Source organism: Felis catus, chromosome D3, assembly GCF_018350175.1.
Source record: "Felis catus isolate Fca126 chromosome D3, F.catus_Fca126_mat1.0, whole genome shotgun sequence".
NCBI classification, from domain to species: Eukaryota; Metazoa; Chordata; class Mammalia; order Carnivora; family Felidae; genus Felis; species Felis catus.
In genome coordinates, this window is record NC_058379.1 from 17764878 (window position 1) to 17775905 (window position 11028).

Here is an 11028-nt window from a genome sequence, read left to right on the forward strand (position 1 = left end):
AGGTATTTAGGAAGGCAAGGAGGCAGGAGGATCCCCAGCAGCAAGAACAGCACGTGCGAAGGCCCCGAGGTAGTTGGAAACCAGCACCTTCAGAGCGGTTCCGGAAGGTTATTATCCTTTAAGAATAGATGAGCCATGGGGCGCCTGGGTGGCTTAGTCCATTAAAGCGTCCGACTTTAGCTCAGCTCATGATCTCACAGCTTGTGAGTTCAAGCCCTGCATCGGGCTCTCTGCTGTCAGCACAGAGCCCGCTTCAGATCCTCGGTCCGTTCTCTCTCTGGCCCTCCCCCACTGGTTCCTTCTGTCTCTCTCTCTCTCCCTCGCTTTCAAAATAAATAATTAAACTGCAACCAAACAGAGTAGATGAGCCAGGTCCGTTTTGTGCACTTCCATAACGCCAGCATCTAGGACAGCGCCTGGCACACAGTAGGCGCTCTGTAAATGCTTGTCGCTGTGCGAATGAGCATTCGGACCGCCACTCCTGCACTCCCAGGTTTTGACAACCTCGTGCTCCGAGACTTTGCCCCAGCCAGTCTTCGTCTACCGCAAGGTCTCACATTCTTCACTCTCCAGCCCCAGGGCCTGTTGCGGGCCCGGCCCAGCTGACCCCCAGGGCCCGCACCGCCTTGGCTCCGAGGTGAGCGGGCAGGCCTGGGGCACGGAGCAGGCCAGGCCACTCGCTTGCAACCTATAATCCCGGCCTTGAAGCAATTCCGAGACCCCGCCCGGTGCCCCCCGTACAATTACCAGCTGTGCGCCCGCCCCGCTGAACAGCCGTGGCCGAGGAGACGGAGAAGGGGTGGGGACCCCCCCACACACCCCGCGGCTCGGCCAAGGTCCTCCCCGGTTGAGCCTGGGGCAGCCCGGCCCACCGCAGTCCCCAGCTCCGGCCTCTGGTGGGTTCGGTGCCGCCTCTAATTACACGGCCCTCGGGCCACTGGGACCTGCCCTCCTGGCAAAAATATCCCAAGCCTTTTATGTGGCTGGAGAGGCCTGGGCTGTGGCCCCATCACAGCGTAGTCCTGGCCTTCAGAGGGACACCCATGGAGTGGCCTCCTGGCCGGGGGGGGGGGGGTGCTCCAAGGAGGCAGAATGGCAGGCCAGAGCTCTAGGTGTGCTGTGAAACCCCCCCTGGGCCTCAGTTTCCCCACCTATAAACTCGAGAGTTTCACTTGCTCCCCAGCTGTGTACCGAGCACGTGTCAACAGGATCTGTGCTGTCGATGAGCCAGAAACGGCCAGCTTTGCGCCGCCGTCCCTGCTCCCCTGCACATCATCGCTCAGTCATCGCCACCTCCAGGAAGCCCTCCCCGACCCCATCTGGAGAGGGATGTCAGCAGCCTCCTCCGTGCTCCCAGCGGGCTCCCCGTTCAGAGGGCTCGAGCACGCCGGGCTCTCGTGGTCTCTCGACATATGACTCTAGACTGTCAGCCTCTCGGGTCCAGAATCAGAGCCTGTCTGTTAAGGCATCCCCACTCTACCAGCTCCTGGACACGGCAGGGGCTCCATAAATGCCGTCCATCGGCTGAATGACTTTAGCCCCATCTGTGCATGTCACAGATGTGGAAACGGAGGCCCAGGGAGGGGCTGTACAATGACGTTATTTTGCTATGCAGCAGCTCCTGTCCGGGAACAAGGCAGACCAGGGCCCGGCCTCAGGGAGCTCCTAGTAGGGGACACGGATGAGAAACAAGTCAAGTGGCAAATCGGGAAGATAATCCAACACTGCGAAATGCTGTCAAGGAGATAAAAAGGATAAAAGATAGCTTGGAAGTAAGCAGGGGTGGGGGGCAGGTGCCTGGGCAGTTATTTTAGCAACCGTGGTCAGGGACAGCCTGTCTGAAGATGTTTCTGAACTGAGGACTGCAGGATAAGAGACACTAGGCACTCGAGGAGCAGGAGGAAGAGCTCCCGGACCAAGGGAACAGCAGGTGCAAAGGCCCTGAGGTAGGAAAGGGCTCGGCATGAGGCCTCTTCCAGGAAAACAAGACAGTGCGTTGATCCACTAAGACCCTGGGGTAGTTAAAAGCTTGGACGTTAGGGGACCTGCGTTAGCTCCTGGCTCTGCTCCTCACACACTGCGTGGCCCCGAGCCTCGGTTTCCCTTCCTGCATCAGGAGGGGTCAGCGGAGGCTCCTCCAAGCTCTGTCGCTCAGTGATCCTAAGTAAATTTTCCACGCGTTTGCATTCACTTGTCGTCGCCACGCTCACCCACGATGGACGGGAGAGCAAAACAGCACAGCCACTTTGGAAAATGGTCTGGCAGCTCCCACAAAGTTAGCCGTCCGCTTCCCGGATGGTCCGCAACCTCCTTCGTAGGTATCTACCCAAGAGGAATAAAAACACACATCCACACAGAGACAAAAATATCCATGACCGCGTTAATCTACAAGGGCAGAAAACACTGGAAGCAACCCCAATGTCCACCAACAGAAAAACGGGTGAACAGACTGGTACCTCGATGCGGGAGAGCGCTTCTCAGCAGCGAAAGGAAGAGGCCGGGGGCATACGGCGTGGGTAAGTCCCATCAACACGCCCAGCGAAAGAACTGGGCCCGGGAGAACACACACTGGGTGATGCCATTTACACGAAGTTCTAGAACAAATGCGAAACTAAGTAAGCTACGGGAACAGAAGTCAGAGGAGCAGTTACCTTGGCAGGGGGTGATGGTGGTGTTGGCCGGAAAGAGGCACAAAGGAACCTTCTAGGGCCGGAAGCGTATGCTATCTAGACCCGGGTGGCGGTTACACGGGCGCGTGCGTAGGGAAGAATCAAGATGCACCCTTGAGATTCGTGTGTTTTACGTAGGTTATGACTCGATGAAAAGTTTTCTGGGAAAAAAAAGGAACTCTGCATTGCCCTCTTTTTTTGGAGGGGGGCACAGGAGCCGGTAGGATCTCTGGCCTTCCCGTGGCGCTGGTGGCCCGGCCAGCTGCGCGCTGCCTTGTAAACATTTACATTCCCCGCGGCCTGGCCGGTGCAAGGAGCCCTTCGCTAGCCCCGCACGGAAGCCATCTGGGAGGGCAGGAATGTAAACACCGCAGACCTGGCCTCACCCTCCCCATCTGGCCCTGCCCACTGGGTGCCCTCGGGCACGTCGTGCCCCCGCGGTCTCCACTGCCCCCGCCCCACCCGCTAGCTACCCCATCGTGGGACGGAATCAGATGGTGCTTCTGAATTCCTTTGCAGCCCTATTGGGAAGGGGGTGGGGTGCCTGACTTTGAGCAGAGGGCTGCCGGCCGAGAGCGAGAAGTGGGGAGCTTATATTCTAGTGGAACAAGGAAGATGGTTAAAGTGACAACTTAGTGATATATAAGTCAGGAAAAGGTCAGGGAAAAAGGGACATTCCAGCGAAGCCCTGAAGGCTGTGAGAGAGTGAGTGAGAGAGATGATCAGAGGAAGAGCATTCCAGGCAGCGAGAAGAGCAGGTGCAAAGGTCCTGCGGTAGGCGGAGCCTGGCATTTTCAAGGAGAGGAAAAGAAGTATCTGGCGTGGTTGGAACAGAGTGAGTAAGGGGACAGTGGGAGGTTAGAGGGCACCAGGGCCAGACCGTGCAGGGCCTCTGTGGGCGTTGGCAGGGATCTGGGCTTTTACTGTAGGTGAAGAAGGCCAATCATGGGTCCCTATGTGGGCAAACCCTCCACCATATCTCTCCTTGTGTCAAGGCTTTCTCCTCTTTTCCCACCCCCAACACACACACACACACGCACACACACACACGCACTCTTTCTCTCCAGGACTCTGACCAAGAGCTGGCTCTGGGTCCCATCTCTGGGGAGAAGGGGCTCTGTATGAGGCCCTCACAAAAGCCACACAGATTCCCAGCCTCCCCGTGGTTCCTTCCACCCTGACCACCAGCTCCTGACTCAGCTGGGACAGAAACTGGGCTTGTGGGGGTTCCAGCTGCCTGCTGGGCCCAGGGGCATCCTGGCAGAGAGGTCCTTCCATGACAGCCAGACCCACCCACCACATGGAAAAGGGCCACATGGCGGGTGACAACAGAGAAGTCAAACCCACCCAGGAGGAGCCAAGAATACCTGCCCTTCGGGGACTTCTGGGTTCTGTTGCTTTGGAGCTGGGGGCCCTTGGGCTAGGTTACTCCACCGCCCTGGGCCTCGGTTTCCTCATCTATAAAATGGGAGTAATAATAACCCCCACACCCCTGGGTTATCGTGAGAAATCAGTGAACCTTGGCACCTGGCATTAAATAAATATGCTAATAATAATAATAATAATAATAATAATAATATCAGCAACCAAACGACACCTGGGACTGAGAATGCTTGTCTCACCATCTGGACAGCGGCGAACACAGAAGCCTGGCATACAGCAGGCACTCCATAATGCTACCGGATGGAAAGGGGCAGAGCAATTAGGCCCGGTGGCCGTCACCCGCCAGCTGGTCAGTCGGCAGGGGGCGCCCCCATCCTTGAAGGGGGTGTGCCTGCGGGCCTGGGGCTCCCCTCCACACCCCTGCATCCGCCACGCAGCCAGGGCTCCTGAGTGTGGCCAGCGGGCCGCTCTCCCCCGGGGGTTAATTCAGACCTCCTGGACAGGGACACACGCGGGCGCGGGCCGGGAGGGGGGATGGGCCCCGACAGCTGGAAACATCTGGTTTGAATTGTCGGTTGGAAGCACCGGCCAGGCAGCCAAGGAATTTGTGAGCTAATTTTAGGCCAAAAGACAGAGAGCTCAGCAGGGCGGGGGTTTGCTCCCCAAACCGCAGGGGCGGAGCTTTGAGGTTCCGGCCGGGGAGGCCTCCGCGGTGCCGCTCAGGTGGTCTGTGTCTGCCCGGAAGCCAGGGACCATCTGTCCCCAGATGGGCAGTAACCAGGCGCCTCCGGTGTGCCAGCCACGCGCACGGTCGTGGCCTCTCCCGTGGTCTTAGGATCAGCAAGGACTCCTCTCCCCATTTCGCAGGCGTGGAAGCTGAGGCTCCCAGAGGTTAGCGGGCTGTGCACCATCCTGCAACTGGTAAGCAGGGGAGCCGGGATTCGAACCAGGTCTGCCGGACTCCAAGCCTTACACCTAAGGTTCCCTTGGTCTCCGCCCGCCCCGTGCTGACGGCTTTTGTTAATTCCGTCACTGCTCTGCCTCCCTCCCACGCCCGTGCACGGCCTCCCTTGCTCGTTAGTTCATTCAGTAAATGCTCCCTGAACCTCTACTGTGCGCCAGGCACAGTGAGGAGGGGAGAGGGAACATGAGGAACAGGGGCCCCGCCCTTGCACAACAAAATTCATTACCTCCACCTCGCTCCAGATGGTTATCAGTGCTGGACCGGAAAAGGGGGTTGTAGGAAAGGAGACCCAAGGGCAGGGCTGCAGAGAAGACCTCTCAGAAGAGGGGACAGCAAGCTGAGGCCAAAAGGGTGAGACAAGGCCAGCGGGGCAGACATCTAGGAAGACAACATCAGATACAGGAAACAGCAAGTGCAAAGGGCCTGAGGCAGGAGCACATGAAGAAGAAAGAGCAAGAAGGCTCATGGGGCCAGAAGGCAGTAAGAGGGAGAATATTGTCCTGCGTGTTCATTTGCACCCAGTGATTTGCTGAGGCACCGCTGAAACTCTGTAGGAAATCACTTGAAGCCTGTCCCTCCTGGGGGCCCAGAGCCTGGACAGCAGGGTCTCTGGAAAGAATGAACCCAAGGGAGTGGGGAGCAGCTTGGAACCAACGCCGAGACTGGAGGGGAGTGTGGTTCCCTGTGCCCATGACTCCCCTGGCAGGGTTCGTGTGCCTCGGAAAGGGGACTGTGTCAGTGCCACTTTGGCGCTCTGGTCTGTCATGAGGCCCAGAGAGGGCATTCTCGTTTTGCCGACCTCGGGCATGGGCATGCGGCTCTCCAGCCTCCCCCGGCAGCTGTGGCTACAGCCTTCCGGCCACCAGCCTCCCCCCGCACGCAGAAGCCCATCTGGGTCCCTGCGAACCTCTGGGAAGGGGAGCTCTGTGGGTCTCTCACTGCCGAGTGAGGATAGCAGGGCTTCTTCACCTCGGCACCCTTGACCTCTTGGACCAGACACTTCCCCCCCATGGGGGGGGGGAGGCTGCCCTGTGCACTGCAGGGCACCCCGACCACCTACTGGATGCCAGGGGTACAAGCAAAAATATTCGCAGACGTGGCAATGTCCCCTGGAGGGCAATGTCACCCCCAGGTGAAGACCACGGGCTCACAGCCTTCCTAGTGAACACAGCAGGAAGTCTAGGACGACGGTTTACTCACCAGCCAGGGAGGTTGGGGACCCCCGATGCCCTGGCACTTATGGTTTTATTCTGTTTGTTGAGAAACACGAGGAAGACAGAAGTCAAAAGAAGCAAATGAAGCTTACTTAACGCCCGCTGGGTGGTGAACCGCTCAACAGCATGGTGTACTGCCTTCCAGTCTCCTTCCCACATCCAATGATCCCAGCAGCTATGATTTATCGGGCACACGCTTACTCTCTTCCGGCCTCGTCTCCTTCACCCCTCCCCCAACACCCCCGCGGGGCGACACTGTGATCATCCCATTTCACAGGGGAGGAAACTGAGGCTGAGTCCACGTAACATTCCAGGACGGGCATTGTTCCCTGTTGTCCTTCCAAAACGCTTTCATGCCTACTCCCAGCTGTTGGAATATTCCATGGACACCGCCCAGTCACCTGCTTGGTGCCAGGACCGTTCTAGAGGCAGAGTCGCAGTCCCTGCCCCGCAAGCCTGCGGCATCCCGTGGCCCGGGACCGCGTGTGCAGGGAGCACAGGAGCAGAGGCTGAGGCTGAAGCCCGCCGTTAGTGCCACCCAGAGGGGCACGCAGCACACCTGTCCTCGAGGCCAACCACCTTTGGACCCTGAATCCACACACCGCCTCGCACGCGGCTGCAGTTTCAACATTTGTGAAGTGTCTCTGGGCACAGCGGGGCTACCTATGGGGGTGGGGCTACCTATGGGGCGGGGCTCCTACGAGGGCGGGGCTACCTATGGGACGGGGCTCCTATGAGGGCGGGGCTACCTATGGGGGCAGGGCTACCTATGGGGCGGGGCTACCTATGGGACGGGTCTCCTATGAGGGCGGGGCTACCTGTGGGGGCGAGGCTACCTATGGGGGCGGGGCTACCTATGGGGAAATGCAAGAGCTACAGGCTGTTTGTCATGACGTTTTCTGCCCCGGGGGATGGAAGCATGTCCCTTCTGTGTGGATTGAGAACACCCGGGCGGGGTGTTACTAAGAGGAGCCCTGTTGGGCGAGGATCACACTCTCTTATTCCCCCCCATGGCTTCAGGTCCCACCTCCAGGAGGACCTTCTCGCAGCCCTGCCTCCAGGCTTTCGCTGGCTCCCAAGCTGCCATCCCACGCTGACTGGTGGGTGCCTTCGCTGCCCACCATATCCTCCCTGTCGGCTCCTCCCAGTTCTGCTGCCTGCCCCTTGGTCCCTCCAGCAGGAGCTAGTGTAGATACTCCCATTCTACAGAAGGGAAAATTGGGACCCGAGAGGGTGCTGGCAGGCCCAAGGTCTCACAGAGTTGAGTCTGGGGTGGTTGAATTAGGGAATACCTCTGCCCTACAGTACTCTCTGGCATCACCGCTGGCACTACGTGGGCACCAAGCATGGGCAGAGCCCAACGGCCGCCTCCCAGCACCTCCCGCCCTCCACGGTGGGCTGGTATGGGCACAGAACAGCCTCCGGGGAGGACTCTGCTCTGTGTGGCGGAGGGACAGTCGGGCCGAGGGTGTGGCTTTGAGCCCTGGGGATTTGGGGGAATATCCAGCCCTTCCTCAAGAAGCCAGCCTTTGGTGGCTGGTGTCCCCCTGCCCCCCAGCAAGTCCCAGATCTGTGTGGCCTCAGGCAAGTCATTCAACCTCTCTGAACCTCAGTGTGTCCATCTGTAAAATGGAGTTACAAAGAGGACCCGTCTCACAAGGCGAGGATGAAATGAGAAAACACAGGCGACCAATTTAGCACAGAGTAAACTCCTGACTGGCACACAGGGGTGAGCTTCTAGTGCCATTGTTAAGGTTACCAGATGCACAAGACCCTGCCTCGGGCGGCTCACCCGAGTGGAAGGAACAGGTGAGTGAAGAGTGGAATGGCATGACGGTGGCATGAGCAGACACACGGACACCCATTTTACAGATGGAGAGATCGAGGCCCGGAGTGGAGGAGAACACACTGGAGTTATCTGTTGGTCAGCCAGGCTCGGGGCAAAGAACCAGAAAGAGGAGGAACGAGGCAACAGGGAGACCAGAGGCATGGCTGGATCCGCTCAGAGCTCAGAAAGGGCTCGGGGCCTGGGGGAGCTGACCTCAGAGAGAGGTAGTGGAAGGGGGTGATGGATGAGAGGCAGGAAGCATGTGTGAGGAGTGAGGAGTCCAGTCTGCCCAGACCATGACGCATTTAGGTCAATGCCCAGCAAGTGACAAGACTGGACACGTTTTTTGTACTTGGGTACTAGGGAGTCATGGATGGTGTTGGGCACAGGAGCAGCCACTGAAGGAAAGAAGGGTTGCATCTACGCAGGACATGGGTGGGACAGCCCCAGGAGCTGTGGCCTCCTCCCGCCTCCCGGGGCCAGATTTCCAAGCCCTCGACCCTCACGCAGGCTCCTTCACCCGGGCGGACCCGCAGGCGTGCCCAGCCGGACTCACGAACGCACCTGCCCGCTCGTTCGTTGGCTTGCACTCGAGACGCACTTCCCACACTGTGAAATGCACCAGTCAGGCGAGAACAGTTGGGGGGAGGGGGGGCTTCGGGAAGTGACAATCTCATGTGACCACCACGCAGTCCAAGATCAGGCATGTTCCCATCATCCCGGAAGGCTCCTTCCAGCCTCCTCCTCCCCGGCAAGGGTAACCACCCATCTGATTTCCACCGCCAGAGCTCAGTTTGGCCTGTTCTCGCCCTGCCTGTTGTTGAAGCCGCGAAATAGACAAACAGCCCTTTGTGTCTGGCCCCTTTAGCCCCGCGTGTGTTTGAGATTCATCCACGTTGTGCACCGATCAACCGTCTGCGCCCTTTTAGTCTGAGTGGTGTCCTATCATCCACATATCCATTCACCAGAAGGTGGATCTTTGGATTGTTTCCAGCCTTGGGGCTATTAATAATAAAGCTGCGAATAGTGTTATCTACAGGTCTTTGTAGGCACATATGGCTTCATTCTCTTGCAGAACTACCTAGGAAAGGGCTTGCAGAGTTGCCTGGATGCGCCACCTGGTGCAAATATGCCCAATGGTGACTATGTGTCCAACGTTGTAAGAAACCGCCGCACTGCTGTGCAAAGCGGCTGAGCCCTGGTGCATCTGCGGGAGCGACGCGGGAGCGTTCTGGCTTCTCTGCGTCCTCGTCAGCACTTGGTATTTTCGGTCTTCAGTTTTAGTCCTTCCGGTGGCCCAAAGTGACATCTCGGGCGGCTTTCATTTGCATTTCCCTGATGGCCAGTGACGTTGAGCCTGTTTTCCAGGAGCCTTCTGGACACCTCCGCCTGAAGGTTGACCAGACCCCGCAGACGCGATGTGGCGGAAGCCCAACCCACCGCCCGACCTGCTTCTTCCGTGGATGATGCCCAAGTAGCAAACGAGATTTCACTTCCTTCCCTCTCCTCCTCCTCCTGCCAATCCATCACCGACTCCTCCCCTTCCTCCTTCCCAGTTATCCCTCGATTCCTCACCTTCTCGCACCCCTTCTCCGGCCCAGGCCCCCCCCCATTCTCGCACAGCCTCTCCCTCCTCCCTGAAGCCATTCTGCCTCCTTCCCACCACCCCGGCCTCGTCCATTCTCCCAATGTCCCCACCCTGTTCTCTACGCTGTCCTCAGTGGCTGGACACATTCTCCTCCCTGCACCCACCCTCCACAACTCTGCACCTTTCCAGCCTCGTACCATTTCCTGACTCCTTTCCACCCCACCCCCAAAGTCTGGCTACATCGCACATGCCCAGCAACCCCACCCCCACCCCCACCCCCACCTTTGGGCTCCGGGCCCAGCCACAATGTTATCGTTTTCTGGGCGACCATTTGACAGATCTCTCACTCCCTCCAGGCCATGAGCCCCAGTGGGCATCCCATGTCTTAACCACTTGGCATCCCCGGGGACATAGCACAGAGTGGACATACCCGGACATTCGAGTTATGTGGCTCAGCAGAGCGGCGCATGGGGAGGGATATGGAGGGCAGGCTTGACGAGCCTCTGCCCAGATCAGCTTCCAGAAGAACCACCGCAAGGCTGAGCCCCCGCCCCCATTTCCTGATTTCCTGTCTACCCTCCTTCCTTCCCCACCGCCAGAGCTGAAGTCAGTACAGTCTGCTTTCTTAGCAGAGCAACCTGCCGGAGCAAGTGATCCAGCTTTCTGAGCCTTAGTTTCCCCAGCAGTAAAATGGGATAATAATTGTACCCACATCGTGGGATGGTTGTGAGGTCTGGCAGGTCATGCAGGTGACGTGTTTGCATGGGGTTGCACGTGCACTGACTGCCCAGTCGATGTCCCCGGCCACCTCTCTTTGTCTTAGACCCCCGCATGGCTGTGTCCTGCTGTCTGCAAGGTGGGAGCTGGCTTCGGGCTTGTCACCCTCCCAAGTACCAGCGCCTTCCCTCGGCAGCCAGGAGCCACAAGGGTGACTGATGGGGACTTCCAGGCACCAGGACAGGTCAGCAGGGGTGAGAGCTCGGGGCATGGCATTCCCCCAGAACCCCACCACGACCTCAAGAATAACATAGCACTGTGGTAGGAACGTGGCTTTCGGATTCAGGCTTGAGTTCCGGTCCCAGATCCTATGGGTGACCTGAGATAGATGACTTCGCCTGTCTGAGCCTCAGTTTCCTCTTCTGTAAAATGAGAATACGAGTTCCTCCTTCCCAGGCTGTTTGAGGGGACTCATGGAGATATTGCAGATGTTTTGTGCTCAGAATATATTTGCTGAATAGATGGTTGGGGTGATTCAGGTGGTGATGTTCAAGGCCAAGGGGAGGTCCGGGCAGGAGGAGGGCACAGTGGGACGTAAGAGCCAGCCTATAGCAGTCTCTGAGGGCCAACTGTTAGAGTTTCAGAATTTTGTAAGCCAGTTGTTT